The following is an 18910-nucleotide window of genomic DNA, read 5'->3' as shown; positions in this document are numbered from 1 at the left end:
CCCCAAATGTCTCTCTACAATGCAGGATTGATGAGTTATGGACCGAGTAACATGCCGCATTCAATCTATTTATTACGTACGCAGTTAAACCTTTTTCCTGAATCCAAAGTCGGTATCAAGTGAATTTGGTGTCCAAATAATCTGAACAGGAAGTAATAAATGTTTACACCAGTGGTGCAGGGGGTAAATCTGGACTCACCCGAGTCTAACGAGGCCCCACACGTCTCTCTACGACATGGAATTGACAAGTTATGGACCTGGTAACAAGCCACGTCCCATCTATTTATTACATACTCAGGTGACCCTTTTTTTTGCAGGGCCATCGGCATTATCAATTGAATTGATACTCCTCTACCCTCAACCCCATCCAGGCGCAGCCAAGTGAGCCTTATTCAAAAAAAAAGTTCTCAGATTCAAACAATAAAATAATTCTGGTTGTCAGACCACGTGGCTGATGAGGCTGAAATTTAACACATACACTCCCAATGTCTACGAGATCATAATTGAAGTTTTACGTTGATTGATTAAGCAGCTCCAAAGAAAACATTATTTAATATTTTTCTTCAATGTAATATGGCTGCCAAACCATGTGACATCAATTGGTCATTAACAATCTTGTACACCCATGTCTTGGGGAACATGCATGTAAAGTTCCCCTCAATCTGACCAGCAGTTCAGGAGAAGATGTTTAAAAAAACAAATTCAAAGCAATATGACTTCTTTACCACGTGACCCATGACGTCAGAATGTTTTTTTGTTTGTTCTTCAGTGAGTTGTGTAGATGACGCTCAAGAAATTTCAAATATTTCGAATGCAGCATTCTACGTATCAAATTTTCACCGGGATACCACTTCACCGATGATGTCACAAAAAAATCACACTTCTTCACCATGGGGAGTTCTTTCCATGTATCAAGTTTCAATTTTTTGCATGGTGCGGTTTCTGAGATACATAGGTCCAAAGTTGTTTGGATTTTCAAAGATGGCGCCCGTACCACGTGACCTTTGATGTCATAATTATCAATTAAATATTCTATGAAAAGAGACACATACTAAGATGAAATATTCATGTCGATCGGATGAACGGTTGCTGAGAAAATGAATTTAAAAGCGAAAAAAATAATACCAAACATTGCTGGCGGAATAAGAAAAATTATAATAAAGAAAGAAGAAAAACAATAGGCTCCCCAGCCTTGTAGGCATGGTACCCTAATTAACCAGCAGGACAGCCGTGAAGGCTCCCACGGCTGTGGCTGGAATCTCCATGGGCAAATCTCTCGAGTTAGGAAGGCAAAATAAATTAAATGAAAGATCAAATTACAAGAATGATTAACATAACAGGAAGATTAGAATGAATAAAGCAACGGAACAAGTGAACTACAAGTTCCATCAGAGTATTGGAAAATATTGTAATAATGTAGGAATTTATTACTTACGAAATCTCAAGATTTCGTAAGTATATTGATTACTTCCGTCCTCTGTGTGTGTGTTTGTGTGTTTGTTTGTTTGTCGGCAGGATAACTCAAGAACGGAAGGAGGTAACAATGTCAAATTGCGCCACGTGATATCATTAGGGTGATGGCTAGCGCTGATTAGATTTTGGTCAAAATCGGTCAAAGGTCAAGGTCACAGTGAGGTCAAACATAATTCCATAAATTCATGTGGAGAAATGGAGTATTTTTGCTTCGGTCGACGTTACGAGTTCGTTTTAACTTCGATTTTAATTTTGTCTTCGGTTTTTGCGATCACTTCGGACGCTTAATACTCGGTTGACGAAATTCTGGTAAAAATCGGATGTTTTGGAGACATTTTAAGATTGTATAAAAAATATTTCACTCGCCGCGTCACGGCTCGTCACGTGGTGCAACGCACTCGAGCAGACGCGTCGTTGAGTCACGTAAAGGTTTTGCGTGTGCGCGCTGACGGTGTTTTCGATAAAGATGGTGTTTAAAATTCATTTTTTATACCAATAAAGGTTATCGTCGCATGCCTGACTCGCTAAGCCGTCGGATTATGTAAAGATTGTTGGTGGATGGCCGAATATTACGGTTTTGTGACTTTGATAAAATAATATCAAATAATTGCGTGGAGAAATGGAGATTTTTTGCTTCGGTCGACGTTATGAGTTCGTTTTAACTCAGATCACAATTCTGTTTTCACTTTTGGTAACTGTTAAGTATGCTTAACACTGGGTTGTTGAAATTCTGGTAAAAATCGGATGTTTTATGAGATTTATGTCGGGTGTCATATCAGAGGCTAAACTGAAGATTATGCTAATGAGGGGGATTGTAACACACGGCATTACGCGCTCGTTTTAAAGTCAATTTCAATCCTGTCTTCAATTTTGGTAACGGTTAAGTATGCTTAACACTCGATTGTCGAAATTCTGGTAAAAATCGGATGTTTTATGAGAGGTTTGGTACAGAATCATCGTAGAAACTTGTGGTTTGCGTCGCCACCTTCTCTGGAGACAGCTTTTATTAGACAAGGTCAGAGGTCAAGTTGACGATTTCGTAAGTACCAGTCTATGACTGCTTGTTTACTCGTTGAAAATTTCCCAACAAATTTTTGAGGCTCCACCTCCTCACTCTCCCCTCTTCCTCACTCTCTCTTTCTCTCTCTTTCTCTGTCTTTCTCTCCCTTTCTCTGTGGCTCTCTGTGTCTCTCTGTCTGTTTCTCTCCCGGAATGTATAGCGACATGTGGTGAGGCTTTCCTCTCTCCTCTCCTCTCCTCTCCTCTCCTCTCCTCTCCTCTCCTCTCCTCTCCTCTCCTCTCCTCTCCTCTCCTCTCCTCTCCTCTCCTCTCCTCTCCTCTCCTCTCCTCTCCTCTCCTCTCCTCTCCTCTCCTCTCCTCTCCTCTCCTCTCCTCTCCTCTCCTCTCCTCTCCTCTCCTCTCCTCTCCTCTCCTCTCCTCTCCTCTCCTCTCCTCTCCTCTCTCTCTCATCATGTTATAGGGATGTTTCTCAGCAGGGACTGGGGCACTTGTCAGGATAGAAGGGAACATGGATGGAGCAAAATACAGAAAAATCTAAGATGAAAACCTGCTGCACTCTGCAAGAAAGCTGAAATTGGGACAGCGGTTCACCTTTCAGCATGACAACGACCCGAAGCACACATCTAAAGCTACACTGGAGTGGCTAAGGAACAAAAAGATTAATGTCCTTGAGTTGCCCAGTCAGAGCCCCGACCTAAATCCAATCGAAAATCTGTGGCATGACGAAGATTGCTGTCCCGCTATGTTCCCCACACAACTTGACTAAGCTTGAACAGTTTTGTGCAGAAGAATGGGCAAATTTTGGCCAATTAAGGTGTGCAAAGTTGGTACAGATCTATCTCAACAGACTCACAGCTGTAATTGCTGTCAAAAGTGCTTCCACCAAGTGTCAACTCAGCAGGGTGGACACTTATCCAAGCAAGGTATTCTGGTTTTGTATTTTTATTATTTTTCTGAAATTTGTTTTTCACTTGGAAGTTGTGGGTTACAATGTGTAAATAAAGTTGGAAAACGTCTGAATTCATGCAATTTGATTCCAGGCTATAAGGCAAAAAAAGGTGACAATTTTGAATTGGGGTGTGGACTCTCTATAGGCACTGTCTATCCCTCTATCCACTCCAATATAAACACAGGCATGCACATCACTAGTGTTCCCACAATCCATTTTGACAAAATGGCTCTCATCAACATTTATTTCACCAACACGCAGTGATTGATTTCCTCATGGGAGAGGGAGAGGAAGGGAGAGGAGAACAACTCGGCTGCAGATATCTATGGCCGATTGAGTCAGGTGTACGGAGATGTCTGTCATGGGTGCTCGCGGTGTCACTAGGTCGATGAAATGCTTCGAAGATGGAAATACAAACATCACTGATCAGCCATGCTATGGTCAGCCAGGAAACGCCACGACTGAATGCACTGAGCACAAAGTTGATTCGCTCATCATTGAGGACCGAAGGGTGATTGTTAGGGAGATCGCAGCGCAGTTTGTCATAAGATACCATGCAGTACATGAGAGTATAGTGACCTTGCGATATCAGAAGGTTTGTTCTCATTTGCTTATGGAGGAACACAAAAATGCATGTGTGAATGTGTCATTACAATTGCTTCAACTACATGCTACTGAGGGTGATGACTTCCAGTTCTGTATCGTAACTGGTGATGAAAATTCTTTCCACCATTTCGACCCAGAAATCAGGCAGAAAAACATTGAATGGCATTACTCCATATCTCTCAAAAGGAAGAAGGCCAGAAGAACCCCCCTTCCCCACCCCCCACCACCAGCAATGTGATGGGAACAGTCTTCTGGGATGCTGAGGGCTACATACTGGTTGCTTTCCTTCCCAATGGGGAATGCATTGATTTCCTGCCATTCAACACAGCTCAATATGTCCAGACACTCAAGAAACTGAAACGTGCACTTTGGGAAAAGTGCCCAATTTTTTATTTTTTTATTTTTTTAAGAAAAGAAAGCTGTCATCTTTCAACATGACAACACTAGACCTCACATGATAACATGTCTGACATTGGAGAAAATCTCAAAGAATGGTTGGGAAGTGTTCTCCCCCTCCCCCGTACCATCCGGACTTGGTCCCCTCAGATTAACTACCTGTTTGGGCTCTTGAAAGATCACATTCGAGGCCAGCACTATGAAAATTATGAGGCAGTCGAGATAGCTGTTCATAGCTGGTTGCAAGGTGTTGGAACAGACTTCTACCACTGTGGGATTTTTATGTTTGTGAAATAAATGCAGAAATGCATGGGTAGTTCTGGAGATTTTGATGAAAAGTAATGTGGTATGTCCATTTACTATTGAAAATATCGGTTTTCTTACATGTACCTTTGTTTTACTGTGTAATAAATCTGTTCATGACTTGGTATGTCCCTCCTCTCGACTAAATGTGATGTACCACGAGTACTGATTTAATCAACTATCCTTTAGCTACCAGGAATGGAGCAAGTTAGGAATGGCAGATATTAAAAAAATACATGGTAAAACGAGGATGAAAAGGACACGATCAGTAGAATGAATTCCAGGAAAAGAGGAGTGGAATCGCAGTTATGTGCAAGTAAGAGGGTTGGGTGAGGGAGGGGAGGAATGGTTGGTGAATGGGGATAGAAAATATCATGGGTAGAGGTTGGGGGTGGGGTGACGTGAGATGATGATGACCACACTTGATTGAAGCCATGTTGGGAAGTGTAGAATTGAACAGTCTCTGGAAGGCAATTCTACAAACTGGAGAAAATCGGAATAAAAGAGTGGAAGTGGACAGTAAGTCTAGATTTCACAAGTTTAACCACAAGTTGTTTGGAATGGATAATAGTTTATTTATTTATTTATTCATATGCAACCTGTGGCTGCTTGGCTGCATCATTTTCTGGGGGCATGGCTGTGCTGCTGATGCAATGCCCCCTGTTACCAGCAAGCTAGTACTCATTTTGCTGACCTCAAGGGTGAACAGGCTGAGTCAACCTCAGTCAACACCTACCTGGTGTTAATTCAACAGTGTGGTAGGGACTTGATCTCAAGACCCGAAGATCTTAAGCCAGCCACTTTAACTACTAGCATAACCCGCGCTCTGCGCGACATGTTGGGGTGGGTGTGTTTGAGAAAGGAACTGATGCAGAGTATCAGTAGTAATTTTACTTCAATGCAGTAAGTGGAATACGATTTCACTGTTTCAGAACCATTTATTTACTTTTTTTGTACCATGCACCTCATATGGTCTTTGAGATAATGTAAGCCGAATATCACGTTACTCGAGCGCAGAACAAAGTCGAAGATAGTGCAACATGAAACCACAAACTCGGAAATAATATATAATATAAGATTAAGCCAACACCAGGCCTGGTTTATGGTTATCAGATTACTGAAGCAGTTTGTTATTTGACACAATGATTTGTCAGGAGATTAACTCGGTGGAAAGCACATGTTAAAAAGACATTGACTGAAATTTTTTTTTCTGTTGCAATATTTCATAGAGGGGCTAAAATGACATGAAGGTTTCCTTTTTGTGAAACTGATACGTATTTCTCCGAATTGGATCACCGAATGCATCGAACTGGGATACCCATCAAAACCAACTTCTTCATTCCAAGGCTGTGGGGATACACCATTGGCTGAGGGCATGGCTGTGCCACTGATGTGAATCCCTCTGCTGGTTCGGGCAGGAATTTTGGATTTAGCCATTGCGCTGGCAATAGCTCACCGAATCTTCACAAGGGACACTGTGGGATCTTTAACATCCACCAAGGAATGCTAGCAGACCATCGGAGAGCTGGCACATGCATTGATGAATCACCCTGCCTGTGAAACACCGAGATGACGATTTATAGCTGTGTTGAGATTCAAACCCAGGCTAGACATCTTATGGGTGAGTGTGTATACCTTTAGTCCATCCTGTCAGCCCATTAAACCCCGACTCGGGATCCCCGAAAAAAACCCCCGACTCGGGATCGCCGAAAAAAACCTCGACTCAGGATCCCTGAAAAAAACCCCGACTCGGAATCCCTGGAAAAACCCCCGACTCGGGATCCCCGAAAAAAACGAAAACCACACTTGGGACCCCCTCCCCCAAAAAACCCCACTCGGGATCCCCGAAAAAAAACCCCCCCACTGGATCCCCGAAAAAAACAAAAACCCCACTCGGGATCCCCGAAAAAAAAAAAAATACCCCGACTCGGGATCCCCGAAAAAAAAAAAAAAAACCCCACTCGGGATCCCCGAAAAAATACAAAAACCCCACTCGGGATCCCCGAAAAAATTCAAAAAAACCCGACTTGGGATCCCTGAAAAAATACAAAAACCCCACTCAGGATCCCCGAAAAAAATTCAAAAAAACCCGACTCGGGATCCCCGAAAAATATTTTAAAAACCCGACTCAGTACATCTATGTGTCTGAAGATGCGCAAAGGAGTGGTTCTTCGTATTATTATTCTTTTATTGGACTTGATGTTGTCAGTGACAACTCCGTCGTTCAACCTTTTGTTGTCAAGCTCACACTGTGAGTATAGTGTTGCGATGGAATTTAAAATAAAGTAAATATCCAGATAATTTTGAACTCTTCTTAACAACTGTATCAATTTTGGCTCCTGGTAGTATTTTCTCTTGAAGGATCACAAAACGACATTTTCTGAAAATTCTTCAGAATCTGAATATTTGGATGGAGGAGAAAGTAAAAACGGTCATGACTAATTGTGCACCGGGATGTGACTAGTATCCATCCCACTGTGATCCTACTGCAAGAACAACTCGGTGGTGAGACCCTTGTGGTTATGACTGCTACACACAGACATCTATAGATGGACATCAGTGAGACCAGAGAAACACTGAGTGGTAGATTGTATAGCTACTTTATTCTGCAGCACATACTGTACAGCATGATGACACTTAATTTTATTGTTATCCACAGAGATGGAAATTACACACTCTGGGGCAAAAAACATGAGCCAAGTCAGTTTTTAACATTTTTATTTCATTTAACATAAAATAGTCATAACTATTTTACCATACATTGATAAAACACCAGAACATGCAGAAATAACTACAAATCAGGATGGAATGGCTTGTCCCTTAGCTTTCTTAAAATAATTCAGTCTTTTGATCAAACTCTCAGAAAGCTTCTTGCACTGACAAATGTCAATATTGTCCCATTAATGTTTGACACCTTCCCAAAGTTGATCAGAATTTGCAAATTTCCTTCCAATAAGTTTGTGCTGAATATAAGGCCAAAGATTCTCTTTGGGATTCAAATCAGAGCTCTGACCAGGCCAGAACATAAGTTTTAGGGACTTTTTCTCCAACAACTTTTTGGTGGCTTTTGCAGTATGGGTGGAGACATTATCTTGTTGACAAATTACTTATTTGCTTTCCTCTCCAGGAAATAACTTTTGGAGGCTGGGAAGTAATCCTTTCTCGAATATTTTCTGGTATTCCTTGGCAGTAATTGACTGTTCACTCCTTATCAGCTCACTAACACCAGCAGGCTTTTCTTTCTTTCCTGGAGAACTAAGAATTTCAGTCACCTGTCATCTTTGCTTGTCGTGGCTCTAGGCCTGCCAGATGCCTTCTTCCTTGCAGTGGAACCAGTTTTCTGAAACTGTAGATCTATTCTCTTTATGGTAGGCAGAGAAATAGAGATTTTCTCCTCCTTCAGGAGCTTGTGGATTTCAGAACATGTCTTGCCTGCTTGATTAAGACAAGCAATTCTATTTTTAATATCCCCATTTTTAATATACAAGCATGGAACCTCTCTTTCTTTCGAGGAATTCTCAAATTGAAACACAAACTACAAATGTACTAAACAGTCACAAAGAATGACAACACCCTAAAAATGCATTTTGCAGATCTTTAAAAGTATACAGTACTTCTAACAGTAAAATATATTTTTGAATTTTCTTTTGTGACACAGAACAACTCAAAACAGACTTGTCTTCATTTTATTTATTTTTATTATTATTATTTTTTAATGTGTAAAATTTTGATCTGTTTTGTCTTACCTGAGATATTGGCCTTTAAAGATGAAAGGTGAAAATACGGAAATTTCGTAATTTTAGTTGTTTTTTGGGGGGTTTTTTTGGAACACAACTTCTTAAAACATGTTTTTTTTTTTTTCTTCATAAAAATTGCTGTAAACCATGTGAAGGGTTTATAGCGACTGTAACATGAGTAATCAATTTAAACTGGAATATGTGCTGCGTGTGTAAGGCTCAAAATTTGACAAAAAACAGCTTGGCTCGTTTTCTTTGCCCCAGATTGTCCATCTTGTAAGTTTGCTTTCACAGTACAATATTTGCTTTTAAAAAATCAGATTCAAATATACAACACACGACGCAAATAAACCAGACTGAATTTGATTATTCATGGCACATACAAAACGGATATGTCTCTTTTGACAAGAAACAAGGCAAGATTGCACAATTTTGTCGCTTTTGTTGCATCCCTCGAGACATGGCGTTCCGGCATGGACCTGTAATGCATGACCTTGTTGTGGTGGTTTTGCATTTTTCATAAATACCACCACCATCACCCCCTCCCCACCAATGTTTGGAAGGGGTTTACCTATTCCAACATTGTAGTTGCTTATTGCCACATCCCAATTCTTTCTCTGGCAACAATCACTGCTATGCTCGTTTACAGTGAATGTCTGGCACTTCATGTTTTGTATTCACATTTTTCTAATCGCAGGGTCCTTTGGGAAGCAAAATAACCTCATCCCTTATCCCTTCTCCCCTTTAGTGTTTTATCCATAACCAGCAGAAAATACCACTTGGCCACTGAATTCTTCACTGGTTGAATTTTGGCACCTCACGAGCTGTCCCGTACTGACAATTGCCCGACAATTCCTCATCCTAGAAGTGCAGAGGTAGCCTTTGAGCAAGCCAGTCTGTATTTGGCTTCTGAGCCAGCTATTGTCCTAAACCCTTGTGTGTGCATGTTTATGTGCATGACTATGCGTATAAATCGAAAGTTTTGTATCATTTCCTCATGTTTCATTCCGGGAAATTATAATGAGAAATGACAGCAGTGTCCATGGCTCATCAAGGAGTTTGTACATCGATTACATTAAGGATGAGGACGTCATACAACACATCGTTGTAAACCATTCAATTGGAGCCGATGTCTTCTGCATGTGGTGGCCTCAAATGACTTTACTGTCAGAGCTATCTTAATGTTGTAAATTTGTCCAACCTTTAAAAAATATGTAGTTGCTAATTCAAGCACAACTAGCAGTCTCCGTGGGCAGCACAAGTGAATGAAAACAAGACGGAAATGGTTGATTTATCTGCTGTGAAAGATGCAAAGGTGCTGACGTTTTGGCCCTTCCCCTTCGTTGAAGCATTGCTTCAACGAAGGGGAAGACCTAAAATTTTCCCACTTTCACAACGGATAAATCAAAAAGTTATCTTTTTTCCTGTCTTTGAAAACCTGGCTTAACTTACAGCTTGATGTGATGTTCCTTTGATGATTACTGTTTCATAATTATAACAGTGTATGGAATCGATTAAAAATGGGAAATTACTGCCCCAGACAGACACATCATCAACAGCTGGAAAACGATGATGTATTATTGATGAGCTCACCACTCAAGCCAAGAGCACCGATCCTTTGCTGATGGTAAGAAACTTCCACGGACTGCAGAATCTCTTGCTTTATTTGTTTGTTTTGCCAAGTATGTCGATCTGTTCCATTAGTTTGTTGGTTTCTTTTGTTTGTCTATCCACTGGCCTACAGCCCAAACCGCTTAGCCAATCATTCTGAAACTTTCAGAGATTGTAAGTACTGTCCCTGCGATGGTCGACACGAAGTCGACATCATCCGAAGGTCAACAAAGGCCAAATGTCAACATCTTAAGGTGCAATTTCTAAAATCCTCAATTTTCATCTGGTTAACTTGAAATTTAAAGAGGATTTTCACATTTGTTTCAACATTGGCCAAAATGTCAACAAAGGCCAAATTTCTAAAGTCCTCAATTTTCATCTGGTTGAATTGAAATTTGAAGAGGATTTGCACATTGATCATTGATATTCAACCATCAGTTATTTTTGAGGATAAAAGGTCAACATCGGCCTAATTTCTAAAATTGAGAGGTAGCACCAAAAACTACATATGTATGTATGTATGTATGTATATGTATGTATGTATATATATGTGTGTGTGTGTGTGTGTGTGTGTGTGTGTGTGTGTGTGTGTGTGTGTGTGTGTGTGTGTGTATGTGTGTGTGTGTGTGTGTGTGTGTAATGTATATATGTATGTATGTATATATATATGTATATGTATATGTATATATATATGTATATGTATATGTATATATATATATATATATATATATATATATATATATATATATATATATATATATATATATATATATATTGTTGCGGTCTTCGCGCCCGCCGGCGTGCGACGGCCACGTAACTCGAATCGCGGCACGTCGCCCACCGGACGGACAATCCAGTCGTGACCCTCTCGGACTAACGCCGGGAACCAGTCACGGGTGGACCTTTCGGTCTCACCGCGATCGAGCCAATCAGCCCCCGCGTGGGATAGGGTTGCTCGCCAAATTCGAACTACCTAAGTACCCACGCGGAGGGTAGACCGGGCGATCGCACCTCGCCGCAGGTCGACTTCGGACACGGGCCACTTAAGCGACCCGTTCCGTACTATCAGAATAACCGAGCGGTGTTATCGTCGACCTCGACGGTTCGATTAATTATCGGGCGTATTCAGCCCACTACCAACCCTTTACGTGAAGCAAGATGGGGATTCAATGGAGGAAAAAGACGAAGCGAAGCGGGAAACAGTTCAACAATAAAGCACATTTATTCGCGGCACACGGGAAGCACACAAATACAATTCCACCAAATGCACACAAAAAAGAAAACACAATTCCATTTACACAAAAAGCAAACATAAAAGTGAAAACACAGTGCAGAGCTAATACCGACTACCGAGCACACGGCAACACTTATACAATTCTACTTCACAGACGGCGCCGACAACACATACCCAAAACCAAGGAAAAGAAGTACCCCAAGAATGAGGTAGGCCTGGGGCCGAGACCGGGTCGGGCCTACCCGTCTGGTGATGAGACGCGGAGCGGCGATGGCCCCGCAACCCGCGGGCCTCGTGGACAGTGCCTGGCAGGGGGTGGGAACGGGGCCCCCTTGGTCGCACTATCTCAGCGCGGGGGGAAACAGGAGGGGGTTGCTGATGCTCGGGGTATAGAGGATCTTTATTATATGCGACGAGCGTCTCCACCTCGGCCAGGTCGCGCTGTCGGCCTCCCTCGGGTGCAGCTTCCTGCACGACGCGAGCACCCCCTCGTCTGGTGTCGCCGCCTTTCCACAGCTCCGTCCCCTCCGTTCCGACTCCAACGCACACGACGAGCAGCTCCACCGCCCGCGAAGTCTTGACCCTCTGCTTCCGACTCTCCTCTTCTTGACTCTCCGACCCGTTCTTGTTTGCGACTCTCCGTTCTCGTTCTGCTGACTCCGACTCCCGTTCTGCTGACTCTCTCGTTCCCGTTCTGCTGACTCCCTTCTGACTGACGAACACCGTCCTTTTATCCCCCCGTAACTTCGCCTTTGACCCCCTCCCTTTGACCTTTCACCTCGCTCCCCATTGGCCCGACAAAAAGTGGGCGTGAAGGCTTTTTGATCCACAAATTTGCATATATCGATCGCCCTGGGGGCGGGGCCACCCGCCCCTCGCTCACCGATTGGACGGCAAAAAGTGGGCGTGTGTCGTTTTTGATCCGTTTTTGAAGCAGAAAATCCGTGATTTTGTACACGCTGTTCAACGTGCGCCCTACACGAGTCCAGCATCGGTGCCCATGAGTGGCGCGAGATGACGGTGATGCGATGGTGGCGAGTTGTGACGGTAAAGGTCGTGGCGGTTGTGGTGAAGCGGTGGTTGTGGTCGGTGGTTGATGTTGTGGTTGTGATCATGGCGGTTGGTCCAAAATAAAGATAGTAAAAGAAAAACGGCTATCCTAAAGAGTCGCAGCTCGCATAAATGACATGTATTCCCACTAGACAACGGGTTTGGGCCTAACTACACATGCACTTACCGAGATACCTCACCTAAGGGACCTGAATGGTGGTTTGCGAATCTGGTAACCACAACACTATATATATTGTTGCGAATTCGCGCCCGCCGGCGTGCGATCGGCCGCTCGACTCGAATGGCGGCCGCCTCGCCCACCGGAACGGACAATTCTGTCGTGATCCTCTCGGAACAACGCCGGGAGCTAGTCACGGGTGGGGGTTTAACCCCACCACGACCGTGCCAATTGCCTACTCGCGCAGGATAGGGTTGCTCGCCAAATTCGATCTACCAAAGTACCTGTGCGGATGGTCGACCGGGCGATCGTACCTCGCCGCAGGTAGACTCCGGACACGAACCGCTTAAGCGGTCCGTTCCGTGCTATCGGGATAACCGAGCAGTGTTATCGTCGGCCTCGACGGTTCCGATTAATTATCGGGCGTATTAAGCCCACGACGAACCCTTTACGTGAAGCAGGATGGAGGGTCAATAAAGAAAAGACGAAGCGAAACGGGAAAACAGTTCACACAATGCACATTTATTACGCGACACACGGAAAGCACACATATACAGCCAAACAGTCAAAATGCACCTGTAGCAGTTACAACAAGAGAAACAATGACGCAGAGTTACTACCGACTACAGGCACCCACGGCAACACTTATACAGTTCTACTTTACAGACGGCGCCAACACACATTTACTCAAAAGCAAAGGAAAGAAGCCACCCTCATAGACAAGCGGGCAGACGGGCCTGTAGGCCAATATGTGCGTGGGACCTGAAGGAGCGGCCAGGTCCGCGAGACCGGGTGGGTCCTACCCGCGTCCTCGTGACGCGTTGGCGGACGAGCCGCAGATGTGGCCGCGTGGCTGTGCCCCGACTCTGTGCTCCTTTGCGGGTTTCGTTGGCACGACGTTTGGAGTGAGGTGGGAACGGGGCCCCCTTTGTTGTACTATCTCAGCGCGGGGGAAAAGGGGGAATTGTTGATGCCCTGAGGGAGGGAGAATGGCTTGCTGGCTTGGGTCCCGCGACGAGCGATCTCCCACCGCGACCTCGACGCCGACCGCTGTCCTTCTCGCCTCGGACCCGAGCCCCTTGGCCTCTTCCCGCAACTCTCCTCAGCCGACTGCAGAACCCAGATCGATGCCTTCGCCACCCGACTCCACTCTCTGCCACACTCTGCCGCTGCCACACTCTGCTCTCCAACCAAAAACTGACTCCCCCACTGGTACACTCTGCTCTACCACCAAAACTGACTCTGCCACGATTCGCCTGGTGCTCGCTGTTTTATAGGCCGGCAGGAGAAACAATATGCAAATTTCCGGATCAGAATGACCTCGGGGGCGGAGCCACGTTCGGCAATTGGACGGAGGAAAAGTGGGCGTGAACCTCCCCTGATCCTAGAATTTGCATATATGGATTTCACACAGACGCGCCTGGAGGTGGGGCCAAGCCGCTCCGCGCTTGCTGATTGGACGGATCAGAAGTGGGCGTGTAGCATTCTTGATCCGAATTCTCCCTCGGAAAGGCCGCTATTTGCACTCGCGGCTCGGTGCGTATCTTGAACGAGTCCAAGACAGCCCGATGCTCAGTGTTCACAGGTGGTGCGGGAATGGCCATAGAAGGAGAGAGGTGAGGGTGGTGGAGGGTTTATCGGTGGTGGTTTGATGGTTATGGCGGTGAGACGTGGTTGGTTGAAAATAAAGATAAAACAGAAAAACGGCTATCTCAAAGCGTCACAGCCCAAATGAATCACATAAATTCCCTCTAAACAACGGGTTTGGGGCTAACTACACATGTACTTAGAGTTATCTCACCTACAGGCCCTTCATGGTGTTTTGCGAATTTCCACAGCCGTAACACTATACATATATATATATATATATATATATATATATATATATATATATATATATATATATATATATATATAATGTTTGTGTGTGTGTGTATATGAATATATATATATATATGAATATATATATATATATATATATGCCTGGTGTTGGCGCAGTGGTTATGGCAGCAGCTTGGGATCCAAGAGGTCCTGAGTTCAAGCCCCGTTGGGCCACTGAATTAATACACCAGGGGGTTGACAGCCTGTCATCCTTCCGAGGTCGGCGAAATGAGTACCAGTATACTGGGCCGGTGTATACCCCGGTTAAAATATGTGTACCATATCCCTGTGTCGTAAGAGGCGACCAGGGTTGCGTCAGGAAGGGCATCCGGCGTAAAACATGTGCCAAATCACTATGCGGATCATACGGATGATCCGCTGTGGCGACCCCTAACGGGAGCAGCCGAAAGAAGATATATATATATATATATATATATATATATATATATATATATATATATATATATATATATATATATATATATATATATATATATATATATATATATATATATATATATATATATACACACACACACACACACACATACACACACACACACACACACACACACACACACACACACACACACACACACACACACACACACACACAGTCTTGCGCCCCTTAACGATGGGGTTACTTTATGAGAAGCGACGTCGTTGCTGTGCGAACATAATTTTTTTTTTTTCATTTTCGAACATCGTACTTACACAAACCTTGACACCTAGGCTATATGGTATAGCCTATTTTCGTTTTCAAACGTCGTTTTCGAACATCGTACTTACACAAACCTAGACACCTAGGCTATATGGTGTCCTTATGGTTTCCAGGTCAATCACTCGACGTGACCTCTTACTGGCAATATCAGCAGTGGATTTTGTACGCTTAAGGTCCATGATGAACAAAACAACACGAGATTAAAACAAGCACACGGAAAAATGATGCAATTAAGAGACGCGGTAAACACAAGAGGTACAGTAGAACAATGCTGCGTGACACGGCATGCTGTTTCACAGTGAACTTTTTTTTTTTTTAATAAGTAGAAAGCATACACTCGAAAATAACGACAAAAGTATAGTATAGTAAATACATAAACCAGTAACATCATTGTTTATTATCATTATCAAGTATTATGTACTGTACAGCGTACATAATTGTATGTGCTATTTTTATACGACTGGCAGCGCTACGTCGGCTACATCACTAGGCGAATGGAATGTTTCAGCTACTTTTTTTTTTTCTCAGAGCTGCCAGATCCGTCGTATATGCGATCCGTTGTTGCCTGGAACGTCGTTAAGCGGCGCATGACTATATATGTGTATATATTGTTGCTGAAATGGCCCTTAGTGTGTTATTAAATATAGGATTAGCCCAGATCCCCCATTAAATGCATGTTTAGCCAGGATGTTCGGTAAATGGACGTTACATGTGTGTCAGGAGGTGTATGAGGCATGTTCAGTGTTCGTACAGTGGTGGTGTACCGAGAGGTTCTTCTCCTTCATTCTCTTCTCCATACGGGTCCCCACCCAGCGCTCTGAGAGGGGAGTGGCCTCGAGAAGGAAGTGAAACTGAAGGGAGGAGCCAGTCGGCTTTGAGGCGAGCGAGCGCCGGGAAGGCAGTGGTGGATCTGCCGAGGGAGTAACTGAGCCTGAGGTCGAGTCGGCGATCTGCTGAGGGAGTAACTCGCGGTGCTTGTGGTTGGCGATCTGTAAGAGAGGAACGGCCTGAACCTGAGGGTCGAGTCTGCCATCTGCCGAGGGAGTAACTGAGCCTGAGTGTCAAGTGAGGATTTCTGCTGTATAGAAACGACTAGTGGGAGGCTGCAATCGGCGTCGAGAGGAACTGGCTGCTGTGGAGTCGGTGATCAACTTTTACGAGGAGGTCCTCGACACGTTTGTCGATCCGCCTGCGGAGCCCAACACCCCGATTTGGCCTTGTGTGGTGAACAGGCCAGGCCTGGACTTGTATGCTGGACCTTGTGAAAAGCCAGCTGGAGCATACCACCGTGGATCATACCACCGTGCAGTCGACCTCGCGGGGTCTGAACGTGCTGAGGCTGCGTGCGTGAGGGCTGCGACAAATGGACGATGCCGCCATTTTGCCACGTGGCGTGTTTGAGCTTGGTTGCTCGAATCCGTGGACATCGGCTTGTCACGAGCCGCATTCAGGCCTTTGACACTTTTCATCTCGTCCATGAAGCATCACCAATACTCTGTGTCTTGTCTGCATGTTGTCTAAGGTTTATCTCACTCGGGTCCCCTTCGAAACCCGTAATCCGTAGCTCCCTAGTTAAGAACGGGTTATAGATTGATTATAATATTGTCGTGCATGCTTTGCTTGTGTTGTGTTCCCCGATGTGTCCCCAATAAATCTGGCTGATTCGTATGAAGTTGCCGCTTTGGGTTTGTTCGTGCCGTGCCGAGGAATGATCCGCTCAATTTGAATATAAAACCCAAACGGGTTACGGACTGGGAGACTCCGCTCGGTCTCTGACAAATCCAGTCTGTAGCCGGGGGCTATTCCCCCAGCTGGCAAGGCACAGGTGTATTTTGGTATCGTGATCTGAGGCGCATAACCCGCGATTTGTGCCGAACCAGCCTGTGTTATAACCCCGGAGACGGTGGTGATTGACATCCGTCGTCCGAATCCTTAACACTGGGGTCAAGAGTCGGGTGCGAATCTCGCCATCACTGAATCCACAACACTGGTAGTCAGGAGTGGGTTATTTGGACCTGTGGTGCATTTCGCACCCCGAACATTGGTTACGAGAGGCATGGGAATAAATAAAAAAATAAAACGATCCAAATTTGCTTTGATTTTATTTTGAGCGGATCGGGTGTAAAACTTCGAAATTATAAAGAAAAATGGAGTCGCAAAATGGCGGCGCGGCTCCACCAAAGCACTACACGAAGAGGGAGAAGGTTACTATGAATAGCTCAACGAACCGCACAGCACGAAGAAATCGTTCCCGCCCACCGGTTCAAACCACGTGGACACGGTATGCGCCATGGCAAACGAATCAGGATGCCAACGCGTACATTGGCGAGATTCATACACGATTGGCGGATGCCTTGGAGCAGTGGAGGTGTGGTGAGAATTATATAGAGGAGTTACAAATTAAATTGGATGAGGCACAACGGCACACAGACGAGGTTCAGGAAAATTATGTGCACGGGGAGTCACAACAATTGGCCGATGCACAGGAATGGATTCGGGGGCTGGAAAAGGACTTGGCCAACACAGACGAGGTTCGGGAGGATTATGTGCACAGGGAGTCACAACAATTGGCCGATGCACAGGAACGAATTCGGGTGCTGGAAGAGGACTTAGCCAACACAGGCGTGGGACTACGTGGAGAAATGATTAAAGTAGAGTGGTTTACCCGTAGGTTGTTGGTACTTGAGAAGAGCGAACTGAACAAACGAATAGAGGAGGAGTAAATTAGTAACTTCCGGGATAGGAAGAGCTTGGAGGAAGAATGGAAAATAAAGCAGGAAAAGTAAAAACGGGAACACTATTTGGAATTGAAACAACTGAAGGAAGAGGTAAGATCAGGAAATCAGATAAGAGAAAGCCAAGAACAGAAGATAAAAAGAGGAGAGAAATATCAGGAGCAAAGGAAGGCAGAATTGTTAGAAAAGTCAAGACAGTTTGAAGAACGACAGGGAGAAATGAGGAAAGTAGTGTGGAGTACCCATGAGTTGGAACAAGAGAAGAGCAAACTGAACGAAAGAATAGAGGAAGAGCAAATTAGTAACTCCCGGGATCGGGAAAACTTGGAAGAAGAATGAAAAACAAAGCTGAAAAAGGAAAAACGGGAACACGATTTGGAATTGCAACAACTGAAGGAAAAGGAAAGAACAGGCAATCAGATAAGAGAAAGTCTGGAACAGGAGATTAAAAAAGGAGAGAAAATCTGGAGAAAAGGAAGGAAGAATTGTTGGAAAAGTCAGAACAGCTTTGGAATTCGGAGTGCAGGAGAAATGTACTGGCACATGAAATGGAAATTAACGAGGAATACGGCAAGAGAATGGACGAATTGGGGAAGGAAGCATGCGAAAGATGTGTGGAGATGAGCAAGGAATTATGGGAAAGAGCTTTTGAGTTACAAAAACACCAAAATAAAGAGAGGGAATTACAAAACGAACTGAGGATGTTAATAGAGGAAAGAAAGAGAACGGAGAATGAAACTTTAAGGAACCACACTGTGCAGATCGAACAGTTAGAAGCCAAGGCAAGATTAAAGAGTGAAATGCAAGAAAGAGTAGTGAAAGGACAACGAATGAAGCAGGAAAGGGAAATCAATCAACTGAAGGAAACGACGAGATTGGAGAAGGAAGAACGAGAGAGACAGTGGGAGAGGAAAGAAAACGAACATGAATTTGAAATTGACCAACTAAAGGAGAGAGTAAGGTTGGAGTACGAGGAGATGGTGAAAGAACAAGGAATGAGGCAGGAAAGGGAAATC

The 18910-nt window shown here is 44.2% G+C and overlaps 2 protein-coding genes across 15 annotated transcripts in view; both read left to right on the top strand.

The window, feature by feature from the left end:
* LOC147021659 (uncharacterized) overlaps nucleotides 1-18910 on the top strand; it is a 91178-nt gene that overhangs the window by 13595 nt on the left and 58673 nt on the right. For 11 of the 14 annotated variants that reach the window (XM_085891860.1, XM_085891863.1, XM_085891852.1 and 8 more), the window contains exon 2: nucleotides 10025-10111. The exons of 1 other annotated variant lie outside the window; for it this stretch is intronic. The gene's annotated coding sequence lies outside the window, so the exon portion shown is untranslated. The remainder of the gene's footprint in view (nucleotides 1-10024; nucleotides 10112-18910) is intronic. 2 more of the 14 variants (XM_085891862.1, XM_085891857.1) reach the window with 1 other exon arrangement.
* Nucleotides 12199-18910, top strand: part of C8H18orf63 (chromosome 8 C18orf63 homolog) — a 211219-nt gene continuing 204507 nt past the window's right edge. Inside the window, exon 1 of the mRNA XM_085891872.1 lies at nucleotides 12199-12376. The gene's annotated coding sequence lies outside the window, so the exon portion shown is untranslated. The remainder of the gene's footprint in view (nucleotides 12377-18910) is intronic.

Source organism: Eptatretus burgeri, chromosome 8 (genome assembly GCF_056783735.1).
Source record: "Eptatretus burgeri isolate ZD-2024b chromosome 8, Ebu_testis_v1, whole genome shotgun sequence".
NCBI lineage: Eukaryota > Metazoa > Chordata > Myxini > Myxiniformes > Myxinidae > Eptatretus > Eptatretus burgeri.
This window is presented reverse-complemented; position numbering and strand designations above follow the sequence as displayed.